This window comes from Tachypleus tridentatus, chromosome 13, assembly GCF_004210375.1.
Source record: "Tachypleus tridentatus isolate NWPU-2018 chromosome 13, ASM421037v1, whole genome shotgun sequence".
Lineage (NCBI taxonomy): Eukaryota > Metazoa > Arthropoda > Merostomata > Xiphosura > Limulidae > Tachypleus > Tachypleus tridentatus.
In genome coordinates, this window is record NC_134837.1 from 86,511,106 (window position 1) to 86,531,931 (window position 20,826).

Sequence of the window (20,826 nt, forward strand, 5' to 3'; positions counted from 1 at the left end):
ATAACAATTATTACAAATAGCGATTATACTCAAAAGTTTACAAGCTTACAAACAGTATTGAGTCTTCCATCTGGTTTGGAGCTGAATATTTTATCGATGGTTCGTGGTACATGATAAGCGAATTTCGAGTTGATACTGGTACAACTCACTTGACGGGAAACTAGCCAGCTCTTGGCTGAACAAACGTGAATTTTTCAACACTAAAGTTATAAAATATCTTCGAAGAAATATTAATGTCCAAAGATAATCTGCTGAAATTAAACGGTTTGTAATGTACGAAGTCTATAAACGTTCCTCGCTAAATATTTGCAGTTTCCTGTTTGATAGGCGTTTGTCATAGTTATAGCTTTCGAGGTTTGTAGTATACTCACTGCAGTAGACCAGCAATATGAAACAATGTCTTCGCATGCTACGATAATTGTATTTTGTAATTGTTAGGCAAGATTCTCGAAATTTCAGTTGGCATCAATATTAACGATACGCTAATCTTTCGTAAAACATATTTCATTGATTCTTACACTAGAGAATCTTCTACAAATTTAGTGAATAGGTGGTAATTTCGCAATACACATTTAACAATATAAATTACATGTATTTCCAAATACATATTTAAGTGAAACAAACATCGATATCAAAATAAATGTATAAGAGTAAATTCGTTACAACTACTTATGCTTTATTTAAGGCGGGTATCGAGTGTCGATGTTTGAGCATTAGACATTTCGATAAGCCAATGGACGATCGCACATTTTGAAGACTTTTGTGTCAGCGTGGGGCCCGGCATGGCTTAGCGCGTTAAGGCGTGCGCTTCGTAATCTGAGGGTCGCGGGTTCGCGCCCGAGTCGCGCCAAACATGCTCGCCCTCCCAGCCGTGGGTGCTTTATAATGTGCGGTCAATCCCACTATTCGTTGGTAAAAGAGTAGCCCAAAAGCTGGCGGTGGGTGGTGATGACTAGCTGCCTTCCCTCTAGTCTTACACTGCTAAATTAGGGACGGCTAGCACAGATAGCCCTCGAGTAGCTTTGTGCGTAATTCCAAAACAAACAATGTGTCAGCGCTCTCGCACGTTGCCTATTCCAAGTAGTATGAATATTTAGTATCTTTCAGACATGATTCTGTATTAAACATTCTAAATTTAATTTTTCGATTCTCCATTTGTATCAAGGTAAGTCTGAAGGGTTATAAAGCTAAAATTAAGGGTTTGGCATCCTTGGTGAAGCCATAAGATAGTCTATTGTGAAGCAATAAAATTATTTCTTTTTCGATGCTAAATGAAAATCACAACTTTCACGATTTGTAACTGGCAACTTACAGGTGACCACCATAGTAATAACTTTAGCTTATTTATTTTGCAGCTAAATTAACACATTAATCTTGAGAACACGATTTTTTATCCCAAAATATAACTTCTTAGATGTCAATATGCATGTTACTTCTTACGTATTTTTGATAAGTTTGTCCTGTATTGTCATTTTTGTTCAACGCGTTAAAAGACTATTCGTAACATAAACAAAACAAAATATAACTGCTGTGACAGTACTTGTTAGTTCTATCTTTAAAATTTAATCTTTGACTTTAATTAATTAATATTTTCTATTTTTATTACATATTTGTATGCTGGATGGTTATTTTATTCTATCGTCAAGAAAAGGCTCATTACATTCATTGAGCAGTCACCCATGACCAGCAACAGTCTTTCGCAATCAAATGTAAACCTACAGTCTCTTTCAGCCAACATACCCCATTATACTTACCTAGTCAGGCTTAACCTTGCGTAAAATCTAGGCTATATGAAGTCTTTACTTTGATCTTTCTTCTGTAGTTTATTGACATTAAACTATTTTCTGCTGAGCTGTCTAACTTTTCTTTGCTTTAATTTCACTGCTTGTTGAGAATCAGGTGCTTAGACAGTAAAGAATCTTCTGTATTTAGAATTATGCACAAACTTCTCTCCACGTAAATACACTTTCACTTCCGAGCTTTAGGCCCCCTTCATAGGTATATAGGCAACAGTTATAACAATAACTGACATCTGGTGTTAACGTTATTAAACATATAGAATTATGATGAATATAGTATATAAATAGATTGCTTCGATATAACAAACGTAAAAAAATACAGTTATAGGTTTTATATAGATAAATAACATTTTCTATGTTATATATATGCATATCATTATCACTCAGTACATTATTGCTTGATAAAGGCCTAAAGCTTGCAAATAAATGTAGTTCAACGTAGAGAAAAGTTCATGCATAATTCTACATATTAATCAGCTTATGTTATGAGTCTTAAACAACAAAAGAATTTTCTTCCAACGAAAAGCATTTTCTTTGAGGAAACAGAAAAATTTTGTGGATCATTCATTAGAGTCAAATATTACGCGGGAAAATGTGTGATATTTTAGAAAGTTGATTAAAATTCATAACCAACTTGGATGTCAGGATCAATAATTATTTTTCATATTGCTGACACCCAACACTTTCTTTCCAGGTGCAAGACATTCAGCATTAGGCAAGAAATGTTTATTAGATAATTATTGTTTTTGTTCAGAGTTAGCAAGAATCTTCTCATTGCTAACTAAGTCGCAGCAAGAAAGCAATCAATATTTCTGGGCAATTGAGCCTAGAAGACATATGCCAAATACATTCTAAGTACCGGTTGAATGTTCACGTAGTATGATAGTTACAAGTACGAAAGCTTTAAATAAAACAATAATTAGTTCTTTAAGACTCAGGACAGCTTTATTTAATGCCTACGTTTAGGATTGTTTATAATCGTAAACGGATAAGCTAATAATTTGATCCCAAGTGACAAAATATTATATATGAAATAACTTTAGAGAATTAAAACGAAAAAGACCTTGATAAAAAGTTATTGCTTTATGACCTGAATGAGATGTAAACTATGAACCAATTAGAATACATTATTGAAACACATTGAAATATTTCAAAATGACGCCAAACCTTACCATAATGGTAAAACATTCTCGCAATATCTATAAAACTACCTATTATTTGACTGTTAAGTAAACCTAATCATATTGCGTTATCCATCATAATCGTGAAATAACCAGATACATTATTTGTGCTTGGAAGTGAATGTTAACAAATATTTTAAACTTCTTATAATAACCCGCATGTTTTTATTGCTTTTAGATTTTCTACAGGAATTAATTTTAGGATGGAGTTTAAATAGATATATTCTGATTTATTGCTTTAAATTTCCCAAAGAACATAATTGTAGCTAGATTATCGTGACGACACAATACTTTAAAGTTTATAGAGAGTTTTCTTGTGGCAAATATATTGTGACGATACAGTACTTTAGATGTTTGTTTTGTTTTTGAATTTCACGCAAAGCTACTCGAGGGCTGTCTGCGCTAGCCGTCCCTAATTTTGTTTGTTGGGCTACTCTTTTACCAACGAATAGTGGAATTGACCATAACGTTATAACGCCCCCACGGCTGAAGGGACGAGCATGTTTGGCGCGACAGAGATGCAAACCCGGGACCCTCAGATTTCGAGTTGCACGCCTTAACCCACCTGGCAATGCCGGGCCCAGTACTTTAAAATTAAGTTTATTGTAAGTGTAATAGAAAGAAAACACCCTTTGCTTTGCTATAAAGTAAGTTTTGTGTGTTTTGAAGAAGTTTTATAAAAGCAATTATAATAAAATTTTGATAGAAAAAATGAAATGTTATTGAAAAATTTTAAATAGAATTTTATATTGTACACATACAGGGCTATACCATCATTAAAACGTTTTTTTTTTATTCTTTGGTTATTAATGTTGTTATCATGGATCATGGTAGTATAACCTATAACATATTTAGTATAATCTGTTGTACCTTCATTTGAATGCCTACGTTTGCTACAGTGAGGTTTTTTTATGCATGTGACGTTTATTGTTAGTTGTGTATTGCGCAAGTCCAATCTGTTATGTAAATTTGTAGAAGATTTTTGAGAATAAAAATCAACAACATTTGTTTTACGAACATGTTAACGTGTTTTAGAACAGTGTTGATCATTCTAAAATATCGCGTAATTTGAATAAAAGCAGATAGCCATGAAAGACGTAAGGAATTTACCGTTATGCGATTACTTTAGTGCACACGCTTGTTTTGTATAGTTTTCTTTTTTGTATGTGACGCATATTGTTGAATATATATTGCGCAAGTCCCTCCTATTCTCGAAATTTGTTGAAGATTCTTGAGAAAGAATCAACAATGTGCTAGATGTGTATGTGATACTAGTGATTAACAGTATTGTTGTCAAATGGATTTTGATGAACGTGCTGAAGTCTCACGTGATCGGTATATAAAAATTGACGTGTTGAAAGACAAATAAGATTATTATTATTGAACAACTGCAGTCAGTGTGCTACAGGCCTAGGAAGCTATAGTTCTTATTAACAACTATTAATCAGAAAACTACAGAATTCGACCATGAACGTTTATAGAGTTGAACATTAAAAACAGTTCAACTTCAGTAAATAAATCGATCTTGGACATCAGTGTTTCTACGAGAGTATTGATTATCTCCTTCGGTCAAAGTCACTTTATAAACGGCGTTAGGCAAACCAAGCTAGCTAGATTAAGTAAGGTGTGAATGTATCAATTCAGAATTAATTTGTTTGTTGTGAACTTGAACCGTCGATAAAATATTTAGTTTTAGATTAGATAGAAGACTTAGTGTAGTTTGTAAGTTTGTTACAAATCATATTGTTTTAATATTTGTATATTAAAATGTATTTGTGTTGAAAAAAGGAAATTGTACACATAAATTCTGTTGGTAAATTACACAAATTTACTACATATTAACATTTTATTAATTTCTAATTCAAATTTTTGGTTAGTTGAAATGGTAAAACGTCAACACACGTAATATAATAAATCAGAAACTCGTCCGAAATAAATAATAATTGGTAACAGACAGCAGTAGACGATTATTATTAGTCAGCTATAGTCAGTGTGATATAGGCCTCAGAACCTATAATTATGATTAACGCCTATTAATCAGAAAACTACATAACTAGACCAGGAATGTTTATTGATTTCGAACAATACAAACTGTCCAATTTCAGTGAATTAACCTTGGACGTCAGTATTTCTACAAGAACATTAAATATTATCGCCAGTGAAAACTTACGGGTGCTTGAACTTTAGCCACGAGTCACAAAAAGTATACAAGTGTATAAACAGAGAATTAATTTGCTATCCGTGAACGTCGATAAACGATTCAGTTCCAGACGAGATATAAGATTTTTTGTTCTTGAATTTCGCACAAACCTACACGAGAGCTATTTGCATTAGCCTTCCCTAATTTTGCAGTGTAAGGCTAGAGGGAAGGCAGCTAGTCATCACCACCCACCGCCAACTCTAGGGCTACTCTTTTACCAACGAATAGTACGATTGTCGATCACATTATAACGCCCTCACGGTTGAAAGGGTGGGCATGTTTGGTGTAACGTGGATTTGAACCCGTGACCCTCAAATTACGAGTCGAGCGCCTTTATCTCCCGACCATGCGGACCTGTAAGATTCAGTGTTGTTTGTAAGTTTGTTAAACTCTTGTATATAAACCATCATTTGTTGTAAACATTAGCATTAACCCTTATTATAACTTTTATTGTTTTTCTTTTGTATATTAAAATATATTTTTGTGAACAAAGAAAGTTGTGTATATTAATCTTGATGGTAAATATCATAAGTTTGATACATATTAAAATTTAATAACTTCTAAATTAAAATTAAAGTTTCCGGCAATTTAAAATCTTAATATCTAGTATACATAACAATAAATCGGAGACCCGTCTGAGATAAATTATAATACGTAACAAACCATGAATACCACATCGTTTTTATATAGTCTGTAGTTTATATGGAGCCTCACAATCTACTATATGCATACGTATATACCGCGTGTAGGTCGAGGATACAATTTAATATTTATAATTAAAGAAAAAGATTAAATAAAAAATTAAGCTTGTTTGTAATTAAGCACAGAGCTACACTTTGGGATATCTGTGCTCTGCCCACCACGGGTATCGAAACCCAGTTTATAGCTATGTTTATAGGCTAGGAAGTAGGGGAAAAAGTACCAAAAAATAAGGAAATAAGATATGAATGAACACAATAGCCTTACAGCACTTGGTGAGTTTTGACAAGGTGCAACCTAAAAGCGGGTGCGGCCATTTCAACTTCATCTGTTTTTTTCTAAGTTGGCAGTTGTTAGAACTAAATAAAAAGGTTTACATAACTAAACATCTTTGTTGTAAACTGTGTTTCAGCAACCAAGTACAAATACATGCATACAATCAAATTAAGTGACTATAATGAAATGCGTGACATCATTAGGCAGATGTTTGATATCGGAAGTGAACGGGAAGCTCCAATAACTTTGGTTATGGGAGACATTATAAATATCTGACTGGTAAGAAATAGGCCAAAAGAATAGTATCAAAAGTGTTGATTTTGAATTTTTTAAAAATTGCTTAGCATTTAGAAAGGATTAGATACTGATAAAACTCAATTTTAATATATAACTGGATCAAAGTTCAAAGTAAAACACGAAGAAGGAATATGCGCAATGATCGACACACTCACTTTCAGACTGCTTGGTGTCAAAACTACAAAGTGCTATAATGTTATTCCACACATTCCAACACTGTTTCTTCACATTTCGATGTTTCCATTTCTTATCCTAATTTTTTATGTAATTTTTTACACTTGTCTCATAGTCTGTTTTGGTACTAAGTCTCTAGATTGACTGGATTCTAGGCCTATATCTCTAGTAAATTTTCTTAGAGCAAAACCTCAACATTTTCTGACTTTTGCTGCTATCTTTGATATATTTTTTCATCTAACCTTGGTGGCAGCCTTTTCTTTGGCTGAATTAATGACTAAAGCTTGTTTTGCATAACCAGCATTACTATTTCGTTGGAACAAAAACTTTTCAAAGTTATCAACATAATTTGTTCTCTTTTTCACTTGTTTTGTTATTTCGAAATGCATATTTTAAAATCTGCACAGTTTCAAGTACAACCTCAGATGCTAATATGTCACACTTAGTTTGTAAACAATGCAAAGGTTAATTATACAACTTATTGTTTTTGTTTTCAGGTTTTCAGTCCAGAGCATTTGAGCAAAGCTGTGTCAGACTTCGGCAGTGGTAACATTCGTCCTCATGTAGGAGATCATGTCTTAGGTACCGACTGCTACAACAAAATTATTTTGTCCAACACAAAACTCTTGACTCAGGTGTACAGAATTTAAATATCGCTTTCAAGGTCAGATCGTAGCTAGAACCGAGATCTAGAGAATCTAGCTGATATAGCTGCAAGCTATTCACGTAGTTCGTGTACCCTCACATGATATGAGGGCGGATTGTACTTGACAATTTACAGAGCGTGCTCGTAGTCACAGAATATGACTATACTGTATTATGATCTCGATAGTAGTTTTGCAAAATAGTTATTGTTATTAGTTGTTGTTATCAAGGTTATAAGTAAAACTAAGAAAAACACTTTTACCCAAGGCAACGTAATTGAATCATGTGCATTTATGTTTGCATGAAGTGAAGTCAGGAGAGAACTATGTCCTTTCAACAACGTTAGTCAGTGAGTCAGTCAGATTAACAAATATGTGGTTTTTAAAATTTTTGTTTTCACTCTACTTACTTTCTCAAGTGCATTGGTGGCATGTTATCCTGAACCTAGTTTGTTTACTGATCAACAGTTTATGTAAAGTAATTATAAAGCTTTGTTTACGTGCTGTTTACTGTACGTTTGAGATTTTAATTTTCGTTGCACATCTGGCCAATTCCTACAGGATTGCTGCTCCTTTGGATACGACGCTGCTGACAGATCACAGTTTTTCTTTTACTGCATAATCGACTTCTGCCATGCTACACAAGTGTCTAAAACGTTATATAAACGTGTAGGCTGCCTACCACAACAGAAATCTCTCAGCCGTAGTCTAGAAAATAACACAAGCTCAGTTTCGAACATCAAATCAGCAATTACTGTAATAGCTGATGTAAAGTGCTGAATTATAGCCAACGTTTCGTGGCTACGAATTTTGTAAATATTACATGTGGAGTAGCTGTCCTTGAAGTTGACTTCAAGGAATAGCAAGAATCGTGCAAGCAGTAAATGGTGAAAATGATGACAATTCTGGGCGAAAGTGAGACAGAAATGTTATAGCTATATATTTTATTAGAAAATATTTAGTTTCAAATAAAGTACGCATCATCAACGGTTCACCAGAGTTTCGGGTCGTTACAATGGAAGAGGGTCTAGAAGTGTCACTATCTAGTCTCCAACAGAAGTGAAGGCGGAAAGATTCATTAATATGATCAATTAATAACTATTAATTAACACGTTTTCTATCTTGCAGAGCGTGCAAAATGTCACTTCAAGAATAAATCTGACAAACTGCAGGAAAACCGTAACCGGCTTTACTATGGTCAGCATTGGAGTAAAAGAAAGAGGAAGGGGAAATATAGCACGGAAATATACATCCATGAATAACACTCGTGGTTACAAAATCCAGCTAATGCAACATTCCAGTATATTTCGGTAGTCCTTACAATCCAGTGTTTACAGACTCCCCATATAGATACAGGATATAAATGTAGTAGTTATTTATATTTTACAAGCTATACATGTCGTACGTTGATCAACATGCATCATAGTAATTTATGCAGGTAGTACCACTATCAATGATAACATTGTGGTAATGATAGCAGGAACAATAGTCATCCAGTTTACATAAAGTCAACCCACAAGTTGCCATTGTTTCCTAAGAGAGCACCGTACGCCAAGTACATATTTTATTTAACTAAACTGTTTCAAATTGGACACTATTGCTATGATAACAGGCAGCCTAAAGTCAAAGTGCAATAAGAAATGAGTAAAGAAACAAGCTTAAAGTTTGAGACCTAGAGTTGACATTATTTCCTCAAGCTGCAAGTCCCTATTTTGACTCCAGGTCTAAAGGCTTAAGTTTTTAAGAGAGTAGCTTGAGGAAATAACACTAACACTATGTCTCAAACCTTATGCATGCTTCTTTATTTATTTTTTGCAATTGCATTTTCACTTTAAACCACCTATCTTATTTCTGCATCTTCTGAAAATCCTTTATTTTTAAATTAACACATTTTAATAATCGTCTTATTAATGTTATCATAACAGGTAAAAAAAACAGACACTAAAATTCTGGTTGTACTGAAAATTACGTTATAAATTGTTTAGAAGAATAAGGCGAAACTAGTCAAAGGAACAATAAACCTTATTATTATGTGTATTATCATTCTATTACATTCTATACGAATCTTCTCTCAAGATATATACAAATTTATTATCAATCGTAATACGACTGCTATTATTAGTATTACAATACCCCGACAAAAGTTTTCTAATGATTCTAACCAGTGGTACTGAATTGACATATGTAGTATAGATTGAACTATAAAAACGTAAAGCATTCTGGAGTATAAAGTCATTGAGGTCCTTAGAGCATGTTTGCGGAATACGCTTTGTTACCGATGGAATAAAGCACTTCCCTAGAGGAATGTGTTAATTGTATATGTTCATGTAAATGATGGTTTAATTAAACAATAAGTTTACCCATATATGATTAACAGTATCATGAATAATTTATAAATGATTTGTTCACTTTCAAGACAACAGAGAAACGGTTTTGACTAGAAACTAGAAATTAAATTAAATGAGTAATACTTTAATCACATGCATTGTAAGTTTGTAAAGTTATATATTTACCAAATTTTTACCGTTCTTGTAAACTACATGCCTCACGTTTATTCAGCTATACGTTTGACGATTTACATTATTATAAATATGGTTTTGTTAGTTTGTTTGAAGTAAGCAACACGATAGGTTATCTGTGCTCTGTCCACCACGGGTATTGAAACCTGAATTCTATTTTTGTTAGTCCGCAGACATGCAGCTGTGCTACTGGAGGGGAATTTGTTATTCGAGGTGGATGCAGCACAGTTAACTCATTGTGTAGCTTTGGGTTACCAACAAACAAAAACAAACAAGCGAACCACATAAAGGACATTGAAGTTATTATTCAATCAACAACAACAAAATAAATGAAAACATTCAAACTTTCACAAGAATACTTATCTATACATACGCAGCGTCATGTGCTATGCCATCAACCAAATCTATTTTATGATGACGAGAAATTCCCTTGAAGACGGGGTATCTCAAGACGGCTGGCTTAGTTATTAAAACTTTTGTCAAAACAAATTATATAACAACGTTTCGATCTTAAGCCATCTTCAGGGTAACAAAGAAAGTTTGCATTTATTTCAAATAAGTATTTTATGAACATGCACTGCCACTCTTGTGTATCTCAAAGTATACCTCAGAATTTTCGCGCTTAGCTTCACAAAGGGCTCTCTGTACAAATTTGAACTAGTAAACTGAAGAGTGGCCAATCAATAGTGCCCATCACCAACTCTTGCACTGATGTCTGACCAAATAGAGAGATTTAATCATCACTCATACAACTCACCCACGGCCCTAAAGTGCAGTGTCTTTTTGCGGCAACGGACTGCGAAACATGATCGGTCGGCCTCAAAGTCCAAACACGTTCACCACTTAGTTACGCCTGATTCATTTCAAAGTTAGTTCCAGAAGAGCATTATTTTTTATACAGAGAGAGACATATAATATTTTTCTATTGTTTCTACTTCTTTCAAATACTCAATCAATCCTCATTCTTTGAATTTTCGGCATATTGACTTGAGATTGGGTTGGTTTACACTTTGGTCTAATACGCTCAGACATAAAAACTTTTTTATTGAGGTTTTTTAAAAGATATTACGAGAAGAAAGGTAAAACAACCTAAAATTCGATATTTAGGTCTCTTGTGGTCACATTTACAGCAGTTAAGATGAAAATTGGCACAAATGAAACTTTTTATTCACCACTTGAAACTGGAAAGGTTTACACTTTGCTCTAAACGCCCAGATATTATTATTTTTATTAAGATTTTTAAGGATGTTAAGGGATGATAGGTAAAACAATCTAAAATTTGATATTTAAGTATCCTGTGCAGTCATATTTACAGCAATTAAGATGAAGTTGGCACACAGGAATATTTTCATGTACCAGACATAATTACTGAGAAAACAGTTTTATTTTGAGTCCCTCTAGACGGGAGCTCACAAGAAACATAGTTCTATATTTCTGGTCAATTACACAGTTGTATTTTTACCTACTTACGTAGGACTTGGTACCAAGATAATTTTTTTACCAATCCTAAACAGTGGTTTAGGATTTTTTTGTCTTTTGTTCAATTTTTCAGGTAGAAAAGCAGAATTTGAAATTTTCGTGAACTATTTATGTGTATGCCAACCAACGTATATGGGATTTGGTACAAAGATACCTTCTTGCAGATCCTAAGCATTGATATAGACAGTTTTTGATTTTTCTGTCTTTTACGATTTTCCTGGTGTCACAATTGGCCATGTTGAGAATGCATGTCAGAGAGATGTTTATTAGTCCATGAATGCTGGCCTCTGTAATTCAGTTGAATTCTAGATTGGAGTGTAGATATGATTTAGTTTTCAGGCCTTTAACTAATCGCTGTGTGAATTAGCGGTGGTAAGATGGACTTCTAGTGACACAGTTTCATGAACCGAAAATAAAATGGTTTACCTCAATAAAATATAACATCGTCTCTTAACCTATGTTAACATATGGAGTGAATAGCTTCTAAAGAAAACTATGAATAATGAATGAAATACAGATATCTAATATTTCATACGTAATGCACTCAAATATTTGAAAAATTTAAGGTACATTATTAAACATTATGTGGAATGAAAATATGTTGTCAGACCATGATAAAAAAAAGAATAGAATATCTAATATGTCGAAAGCTAAAAAAAAAAAAACACTTGTCAAGAGAACAGAAATATGTCACGTGGTTTTACTTCTACATGACCCCCTTGTGACACAGTGGTCTGTTTCGGGACTTACAACGTTAGAAACCTTGTTTCGATACCCTTGGTTGACAGAGAACATATATCTTATTGTGGAGCTTTGTGCTTAACTACAAACAAAAAACATACTTCTACAATCCGTTTAGAATAACATTATAGCATTTTCGGCTCAGCGAAGCCTCGTGGTTAGCGTTTAAAGTTGTTCATTGGAAAATCCGAGGTTCGCATTGTGATGATACTAATTACTTTCCGCATTTTCTGTTGTAAGGTGCGTTATGAGAGTAACAAGCAATAACGTTATTCTGTTCAAGGCTAAAGGCCCGGCATGGCCTAGCGCGTTAAGGCGTGCGCTTCGTAATCTGAGGGTCGCGCGTTCGCGCCCGAGTCGCGCCAAACATGCTCGCCCTCCCAGCCGTGGGGGCGTTATAATATGACGGTCAATCCCACTATTCGTTTGCAAAAGAGTAACCCAAGAGTTGGCGGTGGGTGGTGATGACTAGCTGCCTTCCCTCTAGTCTTACACTGCTAAATTAGGGACGGCTAGCACAGATAGCCCTCGAGTAACTTTGTGCAAAATTCTAAAAAAAAAACAAGGCTAAAGAACGTTCTTATTGTTGTTGTTTTAGTGACTACCTGTCTTTCCTCTGTTCAGTAGTTCATATTATAATGTGAACACAAGTGACATTTGGAATAATATTTTGGTTTATAGGTTATGGTAGCATTTAGGTTGAAAATACTTATAACATACGAAGTACTTTGTTTTAAAATGTAATAAACTGATAGGTAAAATACTCAGATAATAAAATTAACTATGCTGTTAATAAGTCTTAACAGAACGAAAAGGTGTTTGTTTTCCAAAGAAAGAATAATATTTATAGGTAAGAGAAATAGTTTTTGATAAGTACAAACGAGTTGACTTAGTGAGTTGTTACTCAAGAGGTCATTTTTCTGTTTAAAAACTTCGCTAAATTCTATTGGAAGAATTTTACAAGAACAGTTTGGTCCACTCTTTAACGAAATTCATGTGGCATTTAAAAAAAACATTTTATTCAAATCAAACGTGAGTGAAATACGTGTTTAAAGCATTATCCTTTTCTCCGTGAAACTCAAGTTAATCATAAGGTACCACTTTGTTTAAGTTATTTATTTTATAAGAAGAATATTTATTATAAACTAATATTATTGAAATTAAAACATGCAATTTAAAAAAAAACTAAACAAAAAAGAAAGAAAAGATTTTGAAACAAAAATAATAGTTACAAGCCAAGAACATCTGCAAACTTTACTTTGAATTTCTGTGGTATCTTGCGCTAACTATCCCTTAAGTAATGTCCGATTTTAGGTTCAGAAAAATACAGGGTGTTCGAAAAGTCACTGTGCAGTTTTGAAAGCAGTGATAACAGCATTCTTTTAGTTTATTTCAAGCTAGCAACTGATAACGGTGTTTAGAAGTAAAATAAGAAGAATCCAAGCCTGTATTGATGCCAACGGGGTCACTTTCAACATTGTTTATAATTGTCATTCATATTTACCTCCTGTATTCTATATTGAAACATGTCTGTTAATGAATATATAAGTGCACAGTGACTTTCCTAACACTCTGTAGAAAGGATTTAAAACAATTTTAATGTTATTTAATCAATAATGTATGTTTCGTTATTATTATTTACTTCATGCCAACGATTCACAAGCTTCTGAATGCCACTTCTATAAAATTCTTGGAATATGGAGGAAAAGAATGTAAGAGAGTAGTTTTGACATTTTCATGTGTTCTTAGCTCTTTTTCATCAAGGTAGTTCTGCAAACTTTGGAATATATTATAATCAGGTGGGGCAAGGTCTAGAGAATAAGGAGGATGTGGAAGTTTTACCCAGTCTATCTTTTCAATCTTTGCAGATGTGATCCTTGCTGTATGGAGCTGTGCATTATCTTGGTGTCACACAACACGTTTACGATTGATCAAAGTAGGCTTCTTTTCTTTCAGTGCAACATTCAAACGCTCTAACTGTTGACAGTAGAAGTTTGATGTAATTGTTACATTGAGTAGCAGCAACTCAAAGTTGATTACATCAACAATACCTCACCAAACGCTTAAGAAGACTGTGATTTAGCCAGTTTACCTGCACTAAGCCATTGTCTATGGCACTTAACATTTCAATAAAATATCCATTTCTTTTATCTTCAGTAACCTATAGAACAGATGTGAGTTACGTTCACGAGAGTGCAGAGAAATGCAAATGTCCACTCTTGCTCTGAGATTGGCTTCTGTCAAATCATGGGGGACCCATTTTCCAAGTTTTGATACCTTTTCAAGCTTTTGCAGATGATGGTGAATTGTTAAATGGGTTGAATTAAGCTTCTGTGCAAGTTCTTTAACTGTTACAACACAATTTTTATCAAGTGCAGCCAGCAGCAAGTCATCATTAAACTCAACAGGACGACTTGAACGTGGTGCATCACTTAAGCTGTAGTCACTTGATTTGGACTTCTGAAATTACTTTCGACATTTTCTTTCATTGAGAGACTTCACACCATAAACGTGTAGTTTCTGCCGCATTGTTGCCTTTTTTAAACTCATAAAGTATTATATGCCTAATGTGCTCCTCAGACACATCCACCTTCATACAGGTTTATTTGATTAATGATCTGAAAAGTGGAGGTGGGTTAGTTTGTTTTATTTTTCTGAAAATTTTTATACACGTCCTACTACAGAAATGATGATGCATTTTCTGTATTAAATTTTAGGACATTACCCATGGGATGACCTGATACATTAACTTTCTTCGGTGTTATGATTTTCTGTTTCTTGTTAAACACAAAGTCACATAATTGGCTATCCGTGTTGTGTTCTCCATGGGTATAGAAACCTGGTTTTAGCAATATAAGCCTTATGAGTTTATCTACAGGATGGTTGGGATTGTGAAAATGCCTCTTGTAAGCCTGAAAAATAGTGGTTCAATTTCTTAGATATTTTTCAAATTTTCATTCTCTTTAAAATTTTGTTTCTCTATTTTGCTGCACGTTAAAGAAATAGTTAAAGTTGGCCCATAGAAATACTAACTACTTTAGAGTGGCAAATGGATTATCTGTGCTCTGCCCATCACGGGTATCGAAACTTAATTTTCATCATCATAATCCAACAACCTTACCGCTGAGCTTTACACAGACTTAACTCTCGCCATACGGAGAGCAAGGCTTTAACATCTCACGTTTTACTAATAATTAAGGGTAAATTGTACTTAATCTATTAATGTATATTTATTTTAATATTGATGCTTATTTTTAGTTAAACATATGTTTAATGTAGTTAAACATAGTTAAATGTGTATTATGAAACTCCCGCTTATTGTCTAAATTTGTAGAAGATTCTCGAGCGTAAAAATAATCAATATGCTCAGTGTGTACGTGAAACAGTAATGATTACTAGTATTATTCCCAACTGAGCTTTCGAGAACCTCACCTTAAAGTTTATAAATCACAATACATAGGGAAACAGTTTATATCGTTGGTTTGCTCAGTTAGTATGCTATAAACCTCCGTAGCTATAACTGTAATAAACGTTTATTAATAGGAAAACTACAGATATTTGACCAGGAACGTTTATAGATTTTGAACATTATAAACTGTGTAACTATAGAGAATTAACTTGGACATTAGTATTTCTGCGAGAATATTAGATATTTTCGTCGCAGAAAAACTTGCATGTGCTCACTGAAGTAACTAGCTAGCTTACCCGTCAGGTGTCGTGTTCTTGTGTATCAACACAGGATTAATTCTCTCAACCAGACCAAATAGAGGATTCAGTAAGTTTATAAGTTTGTAAAACATTTGTATATAAATCATTATTTGTGATAGCCATTATTATAAATTGTATTGTTGTTTGTACATTAAAATATATTTATGTTAAGTAAGAAAATTGTGTGGATCAATCTTATTGGCAAATATCATAAATATGACACAGATAAAATAGAAGAAATTGACATTGTAAATTCAAGTTAGAATTTCCGGTTATTTGAAATTGTAATACGTTAACATACGTAACGTAATAATCGGATACTTGTCCGGAATAAATGATAATACGTATATCAATCTTTTTTGTAACTCATAACGTTGTTTACAAGATCAAAATAAATAACGTAATGAACTCGGTGATGTGTCCTTACTGTCACTTTATCTTAGATAAAACAATGAAAATTGTGTCAGGTGCGTGTGATGGTTACATGGGATGTTGACAAGAATATTTTATTTAAACAAGAGAAATTAGTCGAATAGTGACTAATATTTTTACTGTAATATGCGTAAAATATATGACTGTCTAACTTACGTACAGCATTTATGCATTTGAATAATCTTGCATAGAGTTCCTTTTATTTTTAGTTTTCAGAATCATTTCAAAAGTTCAGATATTAGAGTTTCTACGTCTTATAAGATCGTTTAAGGTCAAAAATAAAATCACGTAACTGAAAAAGTCATTATTCACAAGGCAAAAATTTTATTTCACTTTATGATTTTCTGTCTTGCAATATTGAGGCACAATTGAACTGTTTAAACTAGACTGAAATACATATTTTAGACAACATAAGGTATCTCAACCACATGTAGTAGTTTGTATCTATTTAGCAAGGCGATCTTTGATTTCGTATGACCAAAAATGTTATGACACGAAACAAAAGAATTGATACGCTTTCTGTTGAAGGTTTAGTACTTTCTTTGTAATGTTTTATCGTGAGGTTCTCAGTATTTAGTTACTATGTTATTTGATGTCATATTTTGAATGTCTCAAATCATCTAGTACTGCTGTTCAAAACAAGCATTCCGAGAATATTTTCCATTGATACTTTTCGTATAATTAGTAATATTTACCAGACGTTTCAGTTTTTGTATGCGAATTGTAATTTTTGATAGGACAAAGATTAAATATGCTATATTAAAACAATTTTAGAGCACCGACAAGTCATTCAGTACACGTTACCACGTGCGATCAACCGTGAATTTTGACCGTATTCCCTTCAGTGTAGCTTCCATTGCAAAAGGCTCCGTCATAACACTGTTACATTCAAAGCATACCATTCCTTCCTGCTTGTTTTTATAATCCATCTGAAGTACGAGGACGATAATTTCCCAGCACTTTCCCATCAGTTTTATGTTAATTACTCTGCCCACGCAAGGCAGTTCTGTTGCAAGACACTCACTCCACTGCTTCTTTGTATTTGTTGTAACTCTCACATGACTTATTGATTTTGAAGCGGATTAGTGCTATATATTTATTTTAATATCTATGTTTGTTTTAGTTTAATGCAAGCAATGTATATTGTTAAACGCTTATTGCGTAAGTCTCCTCTGTCTTCTAAATTTGTAGAAGATTCTCGAGAGCTAGAATAACAACATATGTTTCAAGAAAGCACTAACGTACCTTCGAATATTGTTGGTCCAACTGGACTTTATACAAGTTCAACTTAAGATTATAAATCGACGTGCCAAGAGACGGAAAAAAATGTTTGGTCGCCACAGTTGGTATCCTACAAACCTCGGGAGCTATAATTGTGACAAGCACTCATCAATCGGAAAATTACAGACATTTGACTAGGAACGTTTATACATTGTAAATGTTACAAACTTCAGTAAATTAACTTCGGACGTTAGTATGTCTTCGAGAACATTAGATATTGTCGTCGGGAAAAAAACTCATATGTGAAGAATAGAGCTAGCTAGCATTCTTTTCAAGTAAAGTGTATCTGTACATCAATATAAGAGTAATTCGTGCCTCGTGAACCCTCGACAAAGTTTTCATTTCCAGATTGGATAGAGGACTTAATATTGTTTGTAAATATCTTGTATGTAAATAATTGTTTGTAATAACCGTTATTATTAATTCTGTTGTTATATGTACATTAAAACATTTTAAGAAGGAAAATTGTGTTTCTCAATCTTGTTTTCCAATATCATAAATTTAATATGTACTAACATTCAATTGACTTATAAATTCAAATTCAAGTTTTCGGCTATTTGAAATCGTAATACGTAACGTAGATAATAAACCAGAGACTCGTCAATTATAATACTTAATAACTTGTAGAAACGAAATGATTTTGATATAATATATTCAACCCTATTATAAAGGGCTATTTATTAGGGTTAAAATAAAAATTATTCTGTCTTGGTTTTAACTTCAATTATATGAATATCCAACTAGAAAGGTATAAACAGCAATTGAAGAGACCTCACAATCGAGCACGTTCACAAGTAAATCATCCAGAGAAAAACATAAATCTTTTATCGTATTGCAAATGCGATCGCAAGACCCTTGATAATGTAATTAGATTAGATACTATAGAAACAAAACTAACGTAAAATTGAATTATCTTACAAGGAAGATGTGGGAAACTTCCTGACAATGTTAAAAGGCCAAAAGTGGGCAGTAATGGAAAATACTCAAATTGTATTGCAAAACTTAGTTAAGTCAAAGCAAATATTAAAATTCTTTATATAAACATGCTGTAGGAACTAATAACTGAGTTGTAATACCCACGAATAAGAGACGACATGTACCCCGTTGTGTAGCTTTTTGCTGCACAGTATGATTTTTTATTTGATGATGTGTTTTGACAACTTAATTTTCCGTTGTTTGATTTGTTTAATTAGTTTACGATGTTATTTCACGTTTGGGAAGTATACAAGAATGAAACACCAATTATTTAATTCATAGAAGACTCATAAATTATTCTATAATGTATAACTTGAACCAAACATGACGGCCACTCTTGTGATTCGTTGTATGGCATTCACATATTTTTGCGTTGTTCCTGAACATGTAATGTATTATATAGATTAACTACTTTCATCAGCTATGATACATGGACTATAGAGGTAATCTATATGGGTCTTGTATATAAACTAGACTGATACAGTTCATTAGCAACGTCTAAGTATGTTGTTTCATCTTTGCTCATGTTTTGAACATTGCAACGTTAATATACGAGTACTTAACGTCATTGTAATAATACGTGAAAATTAATTCGTTTCATTAAATGTATGAATATTGGATCAGCATAGAGTAATCACAGTGTTAGTTTCAGTACTAATAAGTTTATTAAACGTAATGCAACAGATCTTCATTTTAAGCGTTATTTTGATTTATTTCATTCTAAATGTCGTTTTATTTAGTCAATTTAACTTTCATAGAAAAATGACTAAGACTAAACTTTTCTTGTTTTAAAGACTAACAGATTCTTTTAAAAAATAAAAGTCTGTATACTTAGATCACTTCCATAAATAATATCATTTAAACTTGATGATTTTTCGAAAATATCCATTTTGGATAGAGTGAACTCTAAGGGAGTTAGTGTTATTAATTTTTAACTTCATATCTATGTCATTTTTGTGACACATGTTTGCATTAAGTAAAAATATATTTATACATCATAAAAACGGTATTTTAGATGGTATTCATATTTTTGCCCAGAGGAAATTCCCAAATAAAAATTCGAAGGAAACAAGAAAATCATAATACCCACAGCATTAAGAACAATATAAAAACATATAAGATATCTAGGATGCTATATAATAAACAAATCATTTCCGTAGACATTATATCAAGCCAAGCGAACATTCTAGAATATAGTAAAATAACAGTGACTAATTTGTCTGTCGTTTTCTATTGTTCACAAGATATTGCTAACCTCATTTTGATTTATTTTGAGGACATTCCTAAATTTATCTCAGTTCAGCACAAGCAAACTAATATTACCCATGTATTTCTCTTGACATGTACGAACTATCTGGTCGATACTGGAATGTAAACTGACAATAAAACTAGTTCGTATGGCCATTGACAAGAATAAAATATTGGAATCATGGTTGAATCTGTTTTCGGACTTCCTTGAATGGCAGCCACTCAGTAAAACAATATTTCACTAGGATTTTGTGCTTGCGGTTTCTTTTGTAGCAGACTGAGCAGTGTGTTATTAATCACCTTTATTTGATCTCTCAAGAATTATTAATGTTCAATTCTCCGCATAGGCCCAGCATGGCCAGGTGGTTAAGGCGCTCGACTCGTAAGCCGATAGTCGCGAGTTCGAATCCCCATCACGCCAAACATGCTTGTCCTTTCAGCCGTGGGGGCGTTATAATGTAACGGTCAATCCCACTATTATTTGGTAAAAAGTAGCCCAAGAGTTGGTGGTCGGTGATGATGACTAGCTACCTTCCCTCTAATCTTACACTGCTAAATTAGGAACGGCTAACGCAGATAGTTCTCCTGTAGCTTTGCGCGAAAATTCAAAACAAATAGTCAAAGTGCGTTATCTTTTTTGTTTAGATAATTTTAGTTTGATTTCAATATATATATTTACTTGTGCTAAATAATGTTTATTGTTGTTGTTTTCTCTTAACGATGGGTGCTGAGAAATATAGCTCTTTAATTAAGTGTATGTTTTACAGTTACAGGAATATATCTGTATTGAAAGATGTGTGGCTGTTTTTTGCAAACTTTGCTTTGTCTTTAGAAAAACAAATGCTAACTTCAAGAGGTAAGTTTTATATTGCTTACCCCAAATGGTAGTACCTTATTTTCATTTTTTATTATTTATTTATTATTTTTCACCTCTTTATGCTTATTTTTTGTTATTTTAGCTTGGGAGAGCAGTCACCTTCCAACAACTGTCTGCAGGCAGTGAAGGGTGATATAGATGTGGGACATTGTGGGCTTGAGCATCCACGTCTCATTTTCTTAATTTCTAATTTTATTATGTGAAACTAGCGAATTAAAGGTTAAGATTGATAGACGCTGTATCTCCACTGCAATGTGGCTCCTACTTCTTCAGTCACCTCCAAAAGTTAGGATACA

General features: G+C 33.2%; 1 protein-coding gene across 4 annotated transcripts in view; it reads right to left on the reverse strand.

The window, feature by feature from the left end:
* LOC143238473 (glutamate receptor ionotropic, NMDA 2B-like) overlaps positions 1–20,826 on the reverse strand; it is a 211,155-nt gene that overhangs the window by 120,878 nt on the left and 69,451 nt on the right. The window contains exon 1 of one of the 4 annotated variants that reach the window (XM_076478735.1): positions 1,755–1,872. The exons of the other annotated variants lie outside the window; for them this stretch is intronic. The gene's annotated coding sequence lies outside the window, so the exon portion shown is untranslated. Of the gene's footprint in view, positions 1–1,754; positions 1,873–20,826 lie in introns of those variants that run through there. 4 annotated transcript variants of the gene reach the window in all.